At 36.0% G+C, this 12,905-nt stretch overlaps 1 protein-coding gene across 13 annotated transcripts in view; it reads right to left on the bottom strand.

The window, feature by feature from the left end:
• The window catches only part of TANK (TRAF family member associated NFKB activator), an 87,438-nt gene that overhangs the window by 36,467 nt on the left and 38,066 nt on the right, over positions 1 to 12,905 (bottom strand). The window lies entirely within an intron of this gene.

Genomic DNA, 12,905 nt, shown 5'->3' on the forward strand with positions numbered 1-12,905 from the left:
CAATATTCTGAGACATACCATTCTTTTCCTCTAAGTATAGAAAGAATAAAAATTTTAGTAAATATTGAATGGATTAAAAGAAAAAGCCTTGGTTTAAAAACCTTTCAAACTGTTCCAAGATTAACAAAGAGGACAAAAGCTTTATTGAAGGATTTGCTTGGCTACCACAAAAGCTCTCAATAGGGAGCTCCACAGTTCATGAAGGAAGATAATTAAATATTAATTATTCCAATACATAACACTTCAGACACAAACTAATTGTCTTATCTTGAAACTTTGGTAAACTAAAAACCAACTTCAATTTTAGGTTAAAAAAAAAAGAGACGGTATAGGATTAAAAACTCGGAGATATGGTTTACACGGCTCATTGCTAAACCATTCTCTGCTATATTCTCCTATAACTAAGAAGTTATAAACCCTGCCCTCTCCCACCTTCCTGATACCAAGACTCACCTGGGAGATCTGCAATTTGACAGATCAGATTATCAATCTGATTATCTACTATTAAGTGACAGTGCTGTCACCAATTTCTCTGCATGCCAAATGGTAAACTATTTTTATTTTACAATATTGCATTTTGGTCCTGATTAATTTATTCAGCTTCTTTTAGCCTTGGTTTCTTTCACTTTGAAATGAAAATAATATTTACTTACAGGATTGAAGGAGATTGCTTATTATGGTACATAATAAGCTCTTTGCAAACATTAGTTACTTTCCTGTAATAATGAACAACGTTTCCACATAATATCTATTACTATAGCATGTAGTGCATATGTCCATTAACTAAAGCTCTGATTATCACCGTACATAGGCAATTTGTCACCAGACTTACCACACAACCACCCCATGCTCTAAGCCAGTTTCTCAGTCCTTCTAGTTCACTGTAATCTAGGACTCAGAAGCTTCTCTTCAAGAAATCAGTGTGGTATCTCCATTGAATCAAAAACATTCTGTCAAGCAAAAAAACAAACTCTGGTTGTTCAAAGTTTACAAAGAGACAAAATAGGCTCAGAAATGATTAAGAAACAAAATTGTCGTTAAAAACTACAAAAGTAGCACGTTTGTTGAAAACAATGCAAAAATAACAAAATGTCCACCATTACCACCATAACAAAACCCCAGATACGTACAAAGTAAAAGTGACAGTCTCTTCCTTTACTTTGCTCTCCTTTCCTCCTCAGAGGTAATTACACTTGGGCATTTGCCCTTTCAAAACTTCCGTGTACATGTGTATGTATCTTTTTTTAAAAATGTGAACTGTTTTGCAACCAAATTTTTCATCAACACATCATCATCATATGATCATTTCACTGACTACTATGCTCCAGAAATTAGAGAGCTTTATTTTCTCTATCTCACTTAATCCTTAAACTAACCTTCTGAGATTATTTCCCACATGTTATAGATGAGAAAACTGAGGCACAAAGAGTTACAAAATAACCTGCTCAAGGTTTCTCAGTAGGTAGTAGAGCTGGGATTTGAATACAGGTTTGCCTGACCACAATGCCCAAGACCCTAAATAAGCACCATGGCTAGACTCATGTGAGTCTATCTAGCTCTACCAAGGTCCTCTTTTTGCTATATATTCTCCCTTCGGGCAATCTCATTCCCAGTGGTTGGTTATTTCCCAGACTTTCAAATTCTCCTTCTAGCAGAATCCTCCTTTGAACTCTATATCTATGTGGTCAAGTGCTCCTGAAAAAGCATTTCAAATTTTACTTACTCAAATCCGATGATCTCCTCCCTCCAACTAACAAACCCCTCAAACCCCCCGCAACCCCACCAAATCGGTCCTTTTCTAGCATTCCTTCTCTCAATACATGGCACCGCTATTTATCCAGAAAGCTACAACCATCCTTGACCTTTCCTCGTTCTATTGCCAATCCACCACCAAGTGTCAATTTTAATCTTAAATACTCTCAAATCTATCCACTTGTTCATTTCCAATGTAGACATAACAGTTCAAGCATCCAACATTAATGAACTACTGCAACAGCCTAACTGCTCTTCTTAAATCTATCAGCCAATCCACTCTCTACACTGTAGCCATAGTGTTCTTTGCAAAATGTAAATCTAATCATAAGACCCACTCTTTCCTCCTCCCACCCCTCCCCCCAAAAAACCTTAAATGGCTCCCTACTGATTATAGAATAAAAACCCCAAAATCTTCAATATGGCCTCTAAAACTCTACAAAGTCTTGCCCTTGACTCTTCTCATTGCATTATTTCCCTTATACTTTCAGTTCTTTAGGCCAATGGGGCTTGTGCCTGGAAAGCCCCCCAACCTTGTCCTTCCACAATCACTTCATAAAAATTGTCTTCTCTAAATTAGGTCAAATCCCTAACAGACATTTTAAAAGCAGTTTACTTTTCTTCCTAATACTTATCAGAGTTTGAAACTTTACATTCACAGGATTGTTTGACTAGTCTCTGCTTAACTAGTCTGTGCCACCATTTCATGAAGCAGGGAGCATTTCTGCTGCTCATTGTAGACCCAGTAACTTAGAGCAGTTCCTGATACAATACATTGAGTAGGTGCTCAAAATAATCTTTGAATGGGTATCATAATTTAAATATTCCTAATTATTAATGAATCTTCTTGAATATATATCCTAGCATACCTGCCTAAAAGTTTTAACAAGACATATTTCTGAAAATTAAGGCCTGGAACAAAGGATACAAACATTTTAAATTCTAATAGGTGGAAAACAAGTTTATGGCAAAGTACTCACAATGTACAATAGAAGAAATAAGGCTTCGATCAGAAAGAGCCAGAAGCACCTTTATTCTAATACCAGTAGCTTCAGTAATAAAAAAAAAAGAGTGAACTACTTTATTCCTACCGACACTTTACACCAAGATAAATGTTTTGAGGAGCAAAGAAAGGTAAAAAGGAAGAGTAGTAAACAATAATGAGGCCATTCACATCTTAAGTGAAAGTAAAGGCATTTTAAAATAAAGTAGTACATAAAATAAAGGCATGTTACGCCTTTATGCATTCCTTTAAAACATGTTTTACAAGCTTTTATGGGTAACATAAGCCTTGAGAGTTTACATTTCACATGGGTCAAGACTAGCTCTAGAATAAAGCAATCTGACAGCATAATCCTTATGGCTTTACATTTATTGTCAGAAAAACATTTAGAACTGTAATTTATGATAAAAAGACAGCATAAATTTAGTCTTATTTGAGGTTTTCACCTTATACCCACTGGTTAGTCAATAAGGCTCTTTGCTTAGCACACAGGATGATTTGAAATATTTTATATCCTTCAACTTACTTATCAGTACAAAGAAAAAGCAGTTTATAGCACAGCATCTGAACTATTTTAGAATTAAGAAAATTTCATCCTTTGTATACAAGTTATTGTAGATATTTCTCTTTTAATCAAGAACTGGGCAAGAAGAGACAAATACTTCTTTTCTCAACAAGAAGATATTTTCTGATTACATAATACAAAGGCTCTGGGGACAAGCAGATCAAACGCAGGAAGTTTTCTGTAACTTAATCATTTATGAATATGGTAATCTGACTTTCAAATTGGCAATCAGTTTTTAAATTTTCAGATGTTTTTATTACTTTATTAAGATTCTTCTCTTGGTCAAAGAAACAATAGAGGGTACTTACGTCTTTTAAAAATATATTTGGTTTCTCCCACAGGACAGTGGCAGAAATGAGTGATAAGCAACTTGGTATAATAAAACTGATTTAATATTTAATTCCACACTGTGGAATCTTGTGATATTTGAAACTCCCTAGGCAACTTAACTAGTCAGTCACAAGATATGGCAAAGACTGCTAATTATTACCACATACGCATTCTCATTCTTTCTTTTAGTAATATAGATTTTTTTTGTGTGGCTTCTCCCGTTGCAGAGCACAGGCTACAGACGCACAGGCTCAGCAGCCATGGCTCATGGGCCCAGCCGCTCTGCGGTATGTGGGATCTTCCCGGACTGGGGCACGAACCTGTGTCCCCTGCATCGGCAGGCGGACTCTCAACCACTGTGCCACCAGGGAAGCCCAGTAATATAGACCTTTAAGTGGGCACATGATCATCCAGCTAGAGAATATATTTACTGGCCTTCCCCACTACTAGGTGTGACCATGTAACTAAGTTCTGGCTAACGGGGTATGAACAGAAGTGACCTGTCCAAATTCTGGACTACATCATTAAAAGGAAGTTGTTTGCTCTTCCCCACTTCTCTCTCTTCTTACTGGCAGGGAAATGATAACAAGTAGAGCAGCCACTGTGACTCCAGAGAGGGAAACTGTAATTTAGGGGTGAATGAGCTGCCTAACTAGCCCTGGCTACTCACTTCTGGACTGTTACATGGGAAAGAAATAAACTTCTACCTTATTTAAGCATGGTATTTCCTGATCTCTTTGTAACAATAGCTTATTCTATCTGCACAAAATTCAGAGGCCAAGCCAACTCTATCACTGCCCTATATAATAATCTCTTCTCTTATCCTTCAAGCACATTAAAAGTTGTTTATGTCAGGGGCTAACGTGATTAAAATATTCCTCTACTTTGCAACAGTCAGAAGACCTTTTAGTCTGGGTATACCTAAGTGCTTATACAAAGCAAGAAACAGAATAAGCCATATTAGACTGTGAATCCTTTAAAAGGTACATTTTATGTTTTATGTATCTTTGAATCCCTAGCATTTATTATGTTCCTGGAACATCATAAATTATTTGTAGGATGAATAAAAGAAATATGAATGGCAAACTTTATACTCTAGGCTCTCTTAGTAAGAGATATATAAATCACAAAGTAAGGATTTATCCAAGGATAGGGAAGATTATATTTGGTTATTTATAGCAATGGGAAGAAAACGGTTTGAAAACCTGGAATGGGCTGTGATTTAACTAGGTTAGTATAATGAATATGGACTTTTGAGTCAGATAAACTGTTTCAGTATAGATTCTGCCACTTATGTTAAAAAATTAACTTATTTCTGAGAGTGTCAGTTTCTTCATTTGAAAACGGGGCTAACAATGCCAACTTTGTAGGGCTGGGAGTATTTACATATAAAGTATGTGACTCTTGTAAAATATACTCATTCATAAAAAGTTAATTCTCCTTTCTGCTTTCTGAAGTAATATGAATTTAAGGATTGAAGGAGGGAAAAGGATAAAATTGGTTCAGTATTTTCTGGGATTACCTGCCATTTTAATATGGTCTAGAATAAAGGCTAAACTGTAAGGAAGAGCTAAAAATAGTCATGTTTTCTTACAGACTAGAGGTTCTAAGACAAACAATTTAATGTCATGGTGGTAGGAGTGCCTAGATGTAACAATGGAAAATTTGGTATAGAGAAGAACACCTCTTAGGGGCCAGGGAAAGTAAATATACTTGACGATCAATAGTAGGATATTAGTAGCCGTATGAAGGATCATCCTTTGAAATTTAACTGAGGTAACTTAGGATAAATAAAAGGCAGTATTATTCCACACGGTACCTTATAAAACTCATTACTCTATTAATATGGTATAGGTGGGAAAAAAATAGTGGATATATAAGTTCAGGTCTGACATTCAGTTTAATGTGCCTTCCAAGTGACAATAAGATATATGAGTCTAGAGCTCAGAGAGTAAATCTGGAGTAGGGAGATAAATTTAAGAGTAACTGTCATAGGTATTTGAAGCCATAGGAGAAGATGAAATAGCTCATACAAGAATATAAAGTAAGATGCAAAGAAGGCCTTGAATAAGTCTAATGTTTAGTGACCTGGTAGTAGAGAATAAACCTACAGAGAAGAATGAGGAAATGCAACCCAAAAAGGAATGAGAAAAATCAAATATGGTATCTGAAATGTTAAAGAAAAATAGTGCTTTAAGTAAGAGGTAGTACAAGAGAGAGGATCAGTTATTAGATGGAATGAGGTAGTTCTGTATGTGTGAACTTGAAAGACTATGGATGATTTTAGGCAAAGAAGTCATAGACATGAAATCTGTGGTCAAGCAATTTTTTTTTTTCAAATCATAGTTCTACTACTTATTAGTGATGTGGTTGTGGGCAAGTTTTTTCACCCTTTTTGTACTTCAGTTTCCTCATATGAAAGATAATTCTTCCTCATAAGAGCTGTAAAATGATTAAATCAGATGACTGTGAAGCACTTTGGCAAACGTAAGCCTCAATAAATCTTAGTGATGATGATGGTGAAGATAAAGATATTTAAAAAAATTTAAAACCTTTTTCAAATTAGCGTAACTCCATTTTTGAAAAAACATGATTCACATATTTTGGAAGGATATACATATATTACTAACAATGATTACCTCTGGGAAGTGAGGGAGAGGACCATCACTTTATATTCTGTGTATCTTGGATTATTTGCATTTTTTTCAATAAGCATGTGCTGCTTTTGTAATTTTGGCCAATAGTATTTTAAAAAAATCACTTACCTGCCTTATTTGTCTTTGTCTCCTTTATTGATTTGGAATGCTCAGATGTCTTTGCTTGACAGAATGTTCTTAAATGGATGTAGCACACTGACTTTTCAAAGAGGAGCTTCTGAGTCTTAAACTGCAGTGAACTAGAAGAAATGCTGTGAGAAGAACTGACTTGGAGTATGGACAGCTAAGTGGTAAAAGGCAGGCGAGTCTGCACAAACTGATGAATGACAGGTGAACAGCAATAAAACATAGATAGCAGGAGAATCTAGGCTACACTGATTTTTGGTTTTTGGTAATAGATCTTTTGAAAGTTGTGGTAAAATATATGTAACATAAAATTTGCTATTTTAACCATTTTTAAGTGTACAGTTCTGTGGCATTAAGTACACTTACATTGTTGTGCAACCATCACCACCATCCACCTCCAGAACTTTTTCATCTTCCCCAACTGAAAATCTGTCCTTTGAAACACTAATTCCCCACTCCTTTCCCCCAGCCTCTAGGAACCACCCTACTACTTTCTGTCTCTCTGAATCCAACTAGTCTATCCATTGTATGTATATACCACATTTTGTTTATCTATTCATCCATTGAGGGGCACTTGGGTTGCTTCCACCTTTTGGCCACTAAATAAGGCTGCTATGAACAAGGGCATACAAATATCTCTTTGAATCCCTGCTTTCAGTTCATTTGGGTATGTACCCAGAAGTGGAATTGCTAGATTATATGGTAATCCTATGTTTTGTTTTGAAGAAACATCATTTATTTTCCACAGTGGATACACTATTTTACATTCCCATCAGCAATGTACAAGAGTTCTAATTTCCCCACATCCTCACCAACACTGATTTTTTTTTTTTTTTTTTTTGCGGTATGCGGGCCTCTCACTGTTGTGGCCTCTCCCGTTGCGGAGCACAGGTTCCGGACACACAGGCCCAGCGGCCATGACTCACGGGCCCAGCCGCTCCGCAGCACGCGGGATCCTCCCGGACCGGGGCACAAACCCGTGTCCCCTGCATCGGCAGGCGGACTCTCAACCACTGCGCCACCAGGGAAGCCCCTTAATTTAATTTTCTGTAATAGCCATCCCAATGGGTACAAAGTGGTGTCTTACTGTGGTTTTAACTTGCATTTCCCTAATGATGTCGAGCATCTTTTCATGTGCTTATTGGTCATTTGTGTAACTCCTTTGGAGAATGTCTATTCAAGTCCTTTCCCTATTTTTTTATCAAGTTGTTTTTTGTTGTTGAGAGTAGGAGCTCTTTATATATTCTAAATATCAATCCTTTATCAGATAAATGATTTGCAATTATCTTCGCTCATTCCTTGGGTTGCCTTTCACTCTGTTGATAGCGTCCTTTGATGCACAAAAGTTTTAATTTTGATAAGTCCAACTTACCTAATTTTTCTTTTGTTGTCTGTGTTTTTGGTGTCATATCTAAGAAGTCATTGCCAAACCCAATGTCATGAAGCTCTCCCTCTATGATTTCTTCTAAGAATTTTATAGTAGCTCTCGCATTTAGGTCTTTGATCAGGTTTAAGTTAATCTGTATATGGTGAAAGGTAAGGGTCCAACCCAAGAACACAGACTTTCCCCCATATGTTTCTTCTTTTAATTTTTTTTTCTTCTGGCTGCTCTGTGCAGCTTGCAGGATCTCAGTTCCCCGACCAGGGATTGAACTGGGCCACGGCAGTGAAAGCCTGGAATCCTAACCACTAAGCCACCAAGGAACTCCCTATTCTTTTAATTTCTTTCAGCAACATTTTGTAGTTTTCAGTGTGTAAGTCTGTCGCCTACTTGGTTAAATTTATTGTTAAGTATATTATTCATTTTGATACTATTGTAAATTGAATTTTCTTAATTTCCTTTTCAGTTTGTTTAATGTTAATGATTTCTGAGTGTTGACTTTGTACCCTACAACTTTGCTGAATTTGTTTATTAGTTCTAATAGTTTATTTGATGGAATCTTTTGGGTTTTCTACACACAGGATCAAGTAATCTGGAAACAAATGGAAATAATTTTTCTTCTCCCTTTCCAATTTGGATATTGCTTTTCTTGCCTAATTACTTTGGGTAGGACTTACAGTGCTATGTTGAATAGAAGTAGTGAAAGTGGACATCCTTGTCTTGTTCCTGATCTCAGAGAAAAAGCTTTCAGTCTTTTGCCATGGAGTATTATGTTAGCTGTGGGTTTTTCGTATATGGCCTTCATTATGTTGCAATAATTTCCTTCTAGTCCTAGTTTGTTGAGCGCTTTTATTAAAAAAAAAGGTGTTATTTTATCAACTCTTCTGCATCAATTGAGATGATCCTGTGGTTTTTGTCCCCCTCTTCATTCTGTTAAAGTGGTGCATTACCTTGACTGATTTTTTTTTTTTTTTTTTGCGGCACGCGGGCCTCTCACTGCTGTGGCCTCTCCCGTTGTGGAGCACAGGCTCTGGACGTACAGGCTCAGCAGCCATGGCTCACGGGCCCAGCCACTCCACAGCACGTGGGATCCTCCCGGGCCGGGGCACGAACCCATGTCCCCTGCATCGGCAGGAGGACTCTCAACCACTGTGCCACCAGGGAAGCCCACATTGACTAATTTTGATTACACTGATTGACTTGACCATCCTTGCACTGCAGGAATAAATCGCACTTGGTCAAAGTGTATAATCCTTTTAAAATGCTGTTGAATTTCGTTTGCTAGTATTTTGTTGAGGATTTTTGTATTAATATTCATAAGACATATCAGCCTGTAGTTTTCTTGTAGTGCCTTTGTCTGGCTTTGGGATTAGGGTTGCTGGCTTCATAGAACTGAGTTAGGAAAGTGTTCCATCTTGATCAATATTTTGGAAGAGTGTGGGAAGGACTGGTGTTAATTCTTCTTTGAATGTTTGGTAGAAATCACCAGGGAAGACATTAAGTTCTGGGCTTTCTTTGTTGTAAATTTTTGCTTACTGTTTCAACCTCTTTACTAGATATAGGTCTATTCAGATTTTCTATTTCTCCATGTTCCAGTCTTGGTAGGTTGTGTGTTTCTAGGAATTTGTCGATTTTATCTAGGTTATCCAATTTGGTAGTATTGTCCCCTCTTTCATTTCTGATTTTAGTTATTTGAGTCTTCTTTTTCTTAATCAATTTGGCTAAAGATTTGTCAAGTTTGTTGATCTTTTAGAAGAACCAATTCTTGGTTTCATTGGCTTTATTAGTTTCTAGTCTCTATTTTGTTTATCATTGCTCTAATCTTCACTATTTCCTTCTTTCTGGTAGCTCTGGGTTTATTTTGTTCTTTTTTTAATTTCTTAAGGTGTAAAGTTAGGTTACCGATTTGTGATCTTTCTTCACCCTTTCAGCACGCTTTCACTGCATCCCATAAGTTTTGGTATGTTGTGCTTTCATTTTCATTTGTCTCCAAGATATTTTCTAATTTCCCTTATGATTTTTTTTCTGACCCATTGGTTATTTAAGAGTGTGTTATTTAATTTCCACATACTTGTGAATTTCTTAGTTTTCCTTCTGCCATTGATTTCTAGTTTCATTCCACTGTGATTAGAAAAGACACTTTGTATGATTTCAATCTTTTTAAATTTATGGTGCCTTTTTAATGGCTTAAAATATGGTCTTAGAGAATGTTTCATGTAAACTTGAAAAACATGTGAATTCTGCTACTGCTGGGTGGACTATTCTGTATATGTCTGCTATTTCCAATTGGTCCATGATGTTGCTCAAGTCTTCTATTTCCTTATTGATCATCTTTGTCTGGTTGTTCTATCCATTAATGGAAGTGTTGAAAGTGAGATATTGAAGCTGCCTACTGTTACTGTAGAGTCATCTATTTCTTCCCTTAAATACTATAAATGTTTGCTTCGTATATTTTTGAGTTTTGATGTTCAGTGCATATATGTTTATAACTGTCATATCTTCTTGATACCATCCTTTTATCACTATGTAATGTCCCTCCTTTTTTTTGTAACAATTTTTGACATAAAGTCTACTTTGTCTGATATTAGTATAGCCACACTTGCTCTCTTTTGGTTACTATTTGCACGGAGTCTTTTCCCATCCTTTCATTTTCAATCTATGCATGTTTTAAAATCTAAAGTGAGTCTTATAGACAGCACATAGTGGAATCCAGTTTTTTTATCCATTATGCTAATCTATGTCTTTTGAGTAGGGTGGGACCATTTATACTTAAAGTAATTACCCATAGGGAAGTACTTACTTTTGTCATTTTGTTCTTTATTTTTTGTATGTCTTATAGCATTTTGTTCCTCATTTATTCTGCTACTGCCTTCCTCTGTATTTAGTTGGTTTTTTGTAGTGACACACTTTGATTCTCTTCTCCTTTCCTTTTGTGAATATTTTATATTTTCTTTGTGGTTATCACTGAGATTACATATAATATCCTGAAGTTATGACAATCTATCTCAAATCGACAACAACTTAACTTCAGCTGCATACAAAAACCTTATGCCTTTATAGCTCTGCCCCCCACTTTGCTATTGATGTCACAAATTTTACCTTTATATACTGTGTACCCATTAATATAGACTTAAAATTATTTTTTATACATTTGTCTTTTAAATCCTGTAGAAAATAAAAATCAGAGTTACAAACCAAAATTATAATAATACTGATTTTTATATTTGTCTATGTATTTACCTTTCCCAGAGGACTTTATATTTTTACTTGGCTTCAAGTTACTCTCTAGCACTCTTTCACTTCAACTTGGACATGCCTTAGCAGTTCTTGTAAGTCAGGTCTAGGGGTAATGAACTCCTTCCACTTTTGTGTGTCTGGGAATATTTTAATTTCTCCCTCATTTCTGAAGGACAGTTTTGCCAGATATAAAATTCTTGGTTAACAGTTTTTTTTCTTCAATACTTTAAATACATCATCCCATTGTCTTCTGGTCTGCAAGGTTTTTGCTGAGAAATCCACTGACAGCCTAATTGGGGCTCCCTTGTACATGATGAGTCACTTTCCTCCTGCTGCTTTCCAGATTCTACCTTTGTGTTTCAACAGTTTGATTATAATTTGTCTTGATGTACGACTCTTGGATTTATCCTACATGAAGTGTGTTGAGCTTCCTGGATTTGTATATCCATGTTATTCCTCAAACTTGAGAAGTTTTATTATTTATTCAAATAATCTATTTCTTCAAAAGAATTTCTCTCTTCTCCTTCTCCCTTGATGCATATATTGCTGCACTTGATAGTGTCCTATAAGTCCCTTAGGTTCTGTTAACTTTTCTTTCATTTTTTTTTTTGTACCTCAGGCTCCATTTTTTCAAATGACCTGTCTTTAAGTTCACTGATTATGTACTCTGCCTGTTCAAGTGTATTCTTGAACCCCTCTAGTAAAATTTTTATTTTGTTCATATTATTGCTTTCCCGATTTCCTTTAGTTCTTTGAGTCTGGCTTCATTTAGCTCTTTGAGCATATTTACAACAGTTATTTTAAAGTCTTTGTCTATTAAGTCTGATGCATGTTTTCTTCAGGAGCTGTTTCTGGAAATTTATTTTGTTCTTTTGAAAGGGCCATGTTACTTCCCTGGTGGTCCAGTGGTTAAGAATGTGCATTTCAGCAAGCCTGGCATCTCACATTAAAATGGGAATAATTATGTTGTCTCTTGAGGATACAGATGCCTCTGTAACCCCCTCATATGAAGCTGTCTAGTGTCATATCAAACCACAGGGGTTGGGTGATGGAGTTAGATGTGGGAGAACAAAAAGATAAGTATGATCTTGCTTCATTATTGCCACTTCTGGGCCATTACTCATTTAAACTTAAGCAAAAGACCATTCACAAGGCATTCAATTATACCAGTCTCTCCTCAAAACAGTTATCTTCCAAGATACTAGTCATTTCCTCACATTCAAGAATTTTTGCTCTTCCTTTCACAACAGTCTCTCTAAATGCTCCTAAAACTACCACCATTCTAGGAGAATTGCTCTAGTCTTAGAGTTTCTTGAATTCCTCAATCTCATTCCAGCTACCCACTTTTATGACTCATTATGAAGACAGAAGATCCTAAACATCAATATTTACTCATTGACAATAACCTATCCTTTGAACTCTCACATTCTTCTACTCCCTCTATATCTGTTCTCTCACTTCATGAACACTTCAGCCATAAACCCTCTTTTTGTTCTTAGTCTGTTAGATTCCTCCTAGGTTAGCTTCTTTCTGATTTTAGCTTATATCGCAAAGCACATAATTTCAATTGCTTTAGTATGCACTTTCTGGCCACCTAACCAGAAATTCTTCTACTCTTAACTCTACAATCTCTTAATCCTGGATTTGGCCACCCACTTGTTCTACTTCTATATCAAGAAACTTGATGAAAAAATAACCAGCAAACATGGATTGACACCACCAAAAATTCATGGTGAAGGCTGGATGCAAAATTTTTCTTCTTTCTTTTCTTAACTGAAGCTTTCAAGTCTTTATTACCACTTTCAGAATATTCTAAAATCATTTCACTCAGTAGATGACCTTATCTTGTATTTC

The sequence above is a fragment of the Lagenorhynchus albirostris genome, chromosome 6 (assembly GCF_949774975.1).
Source record: "Lagenorhynchus albirostris chromosome 6, mLagAlb1.1, whole genome shotgun sequence".
Lineage (NCBI taxonomy): Eukaryota > Metazoa > Chordata > Mammalia > Artiodactyla > Delphinidae > Lagenorhynchus > Lagenorhynchus albirostris.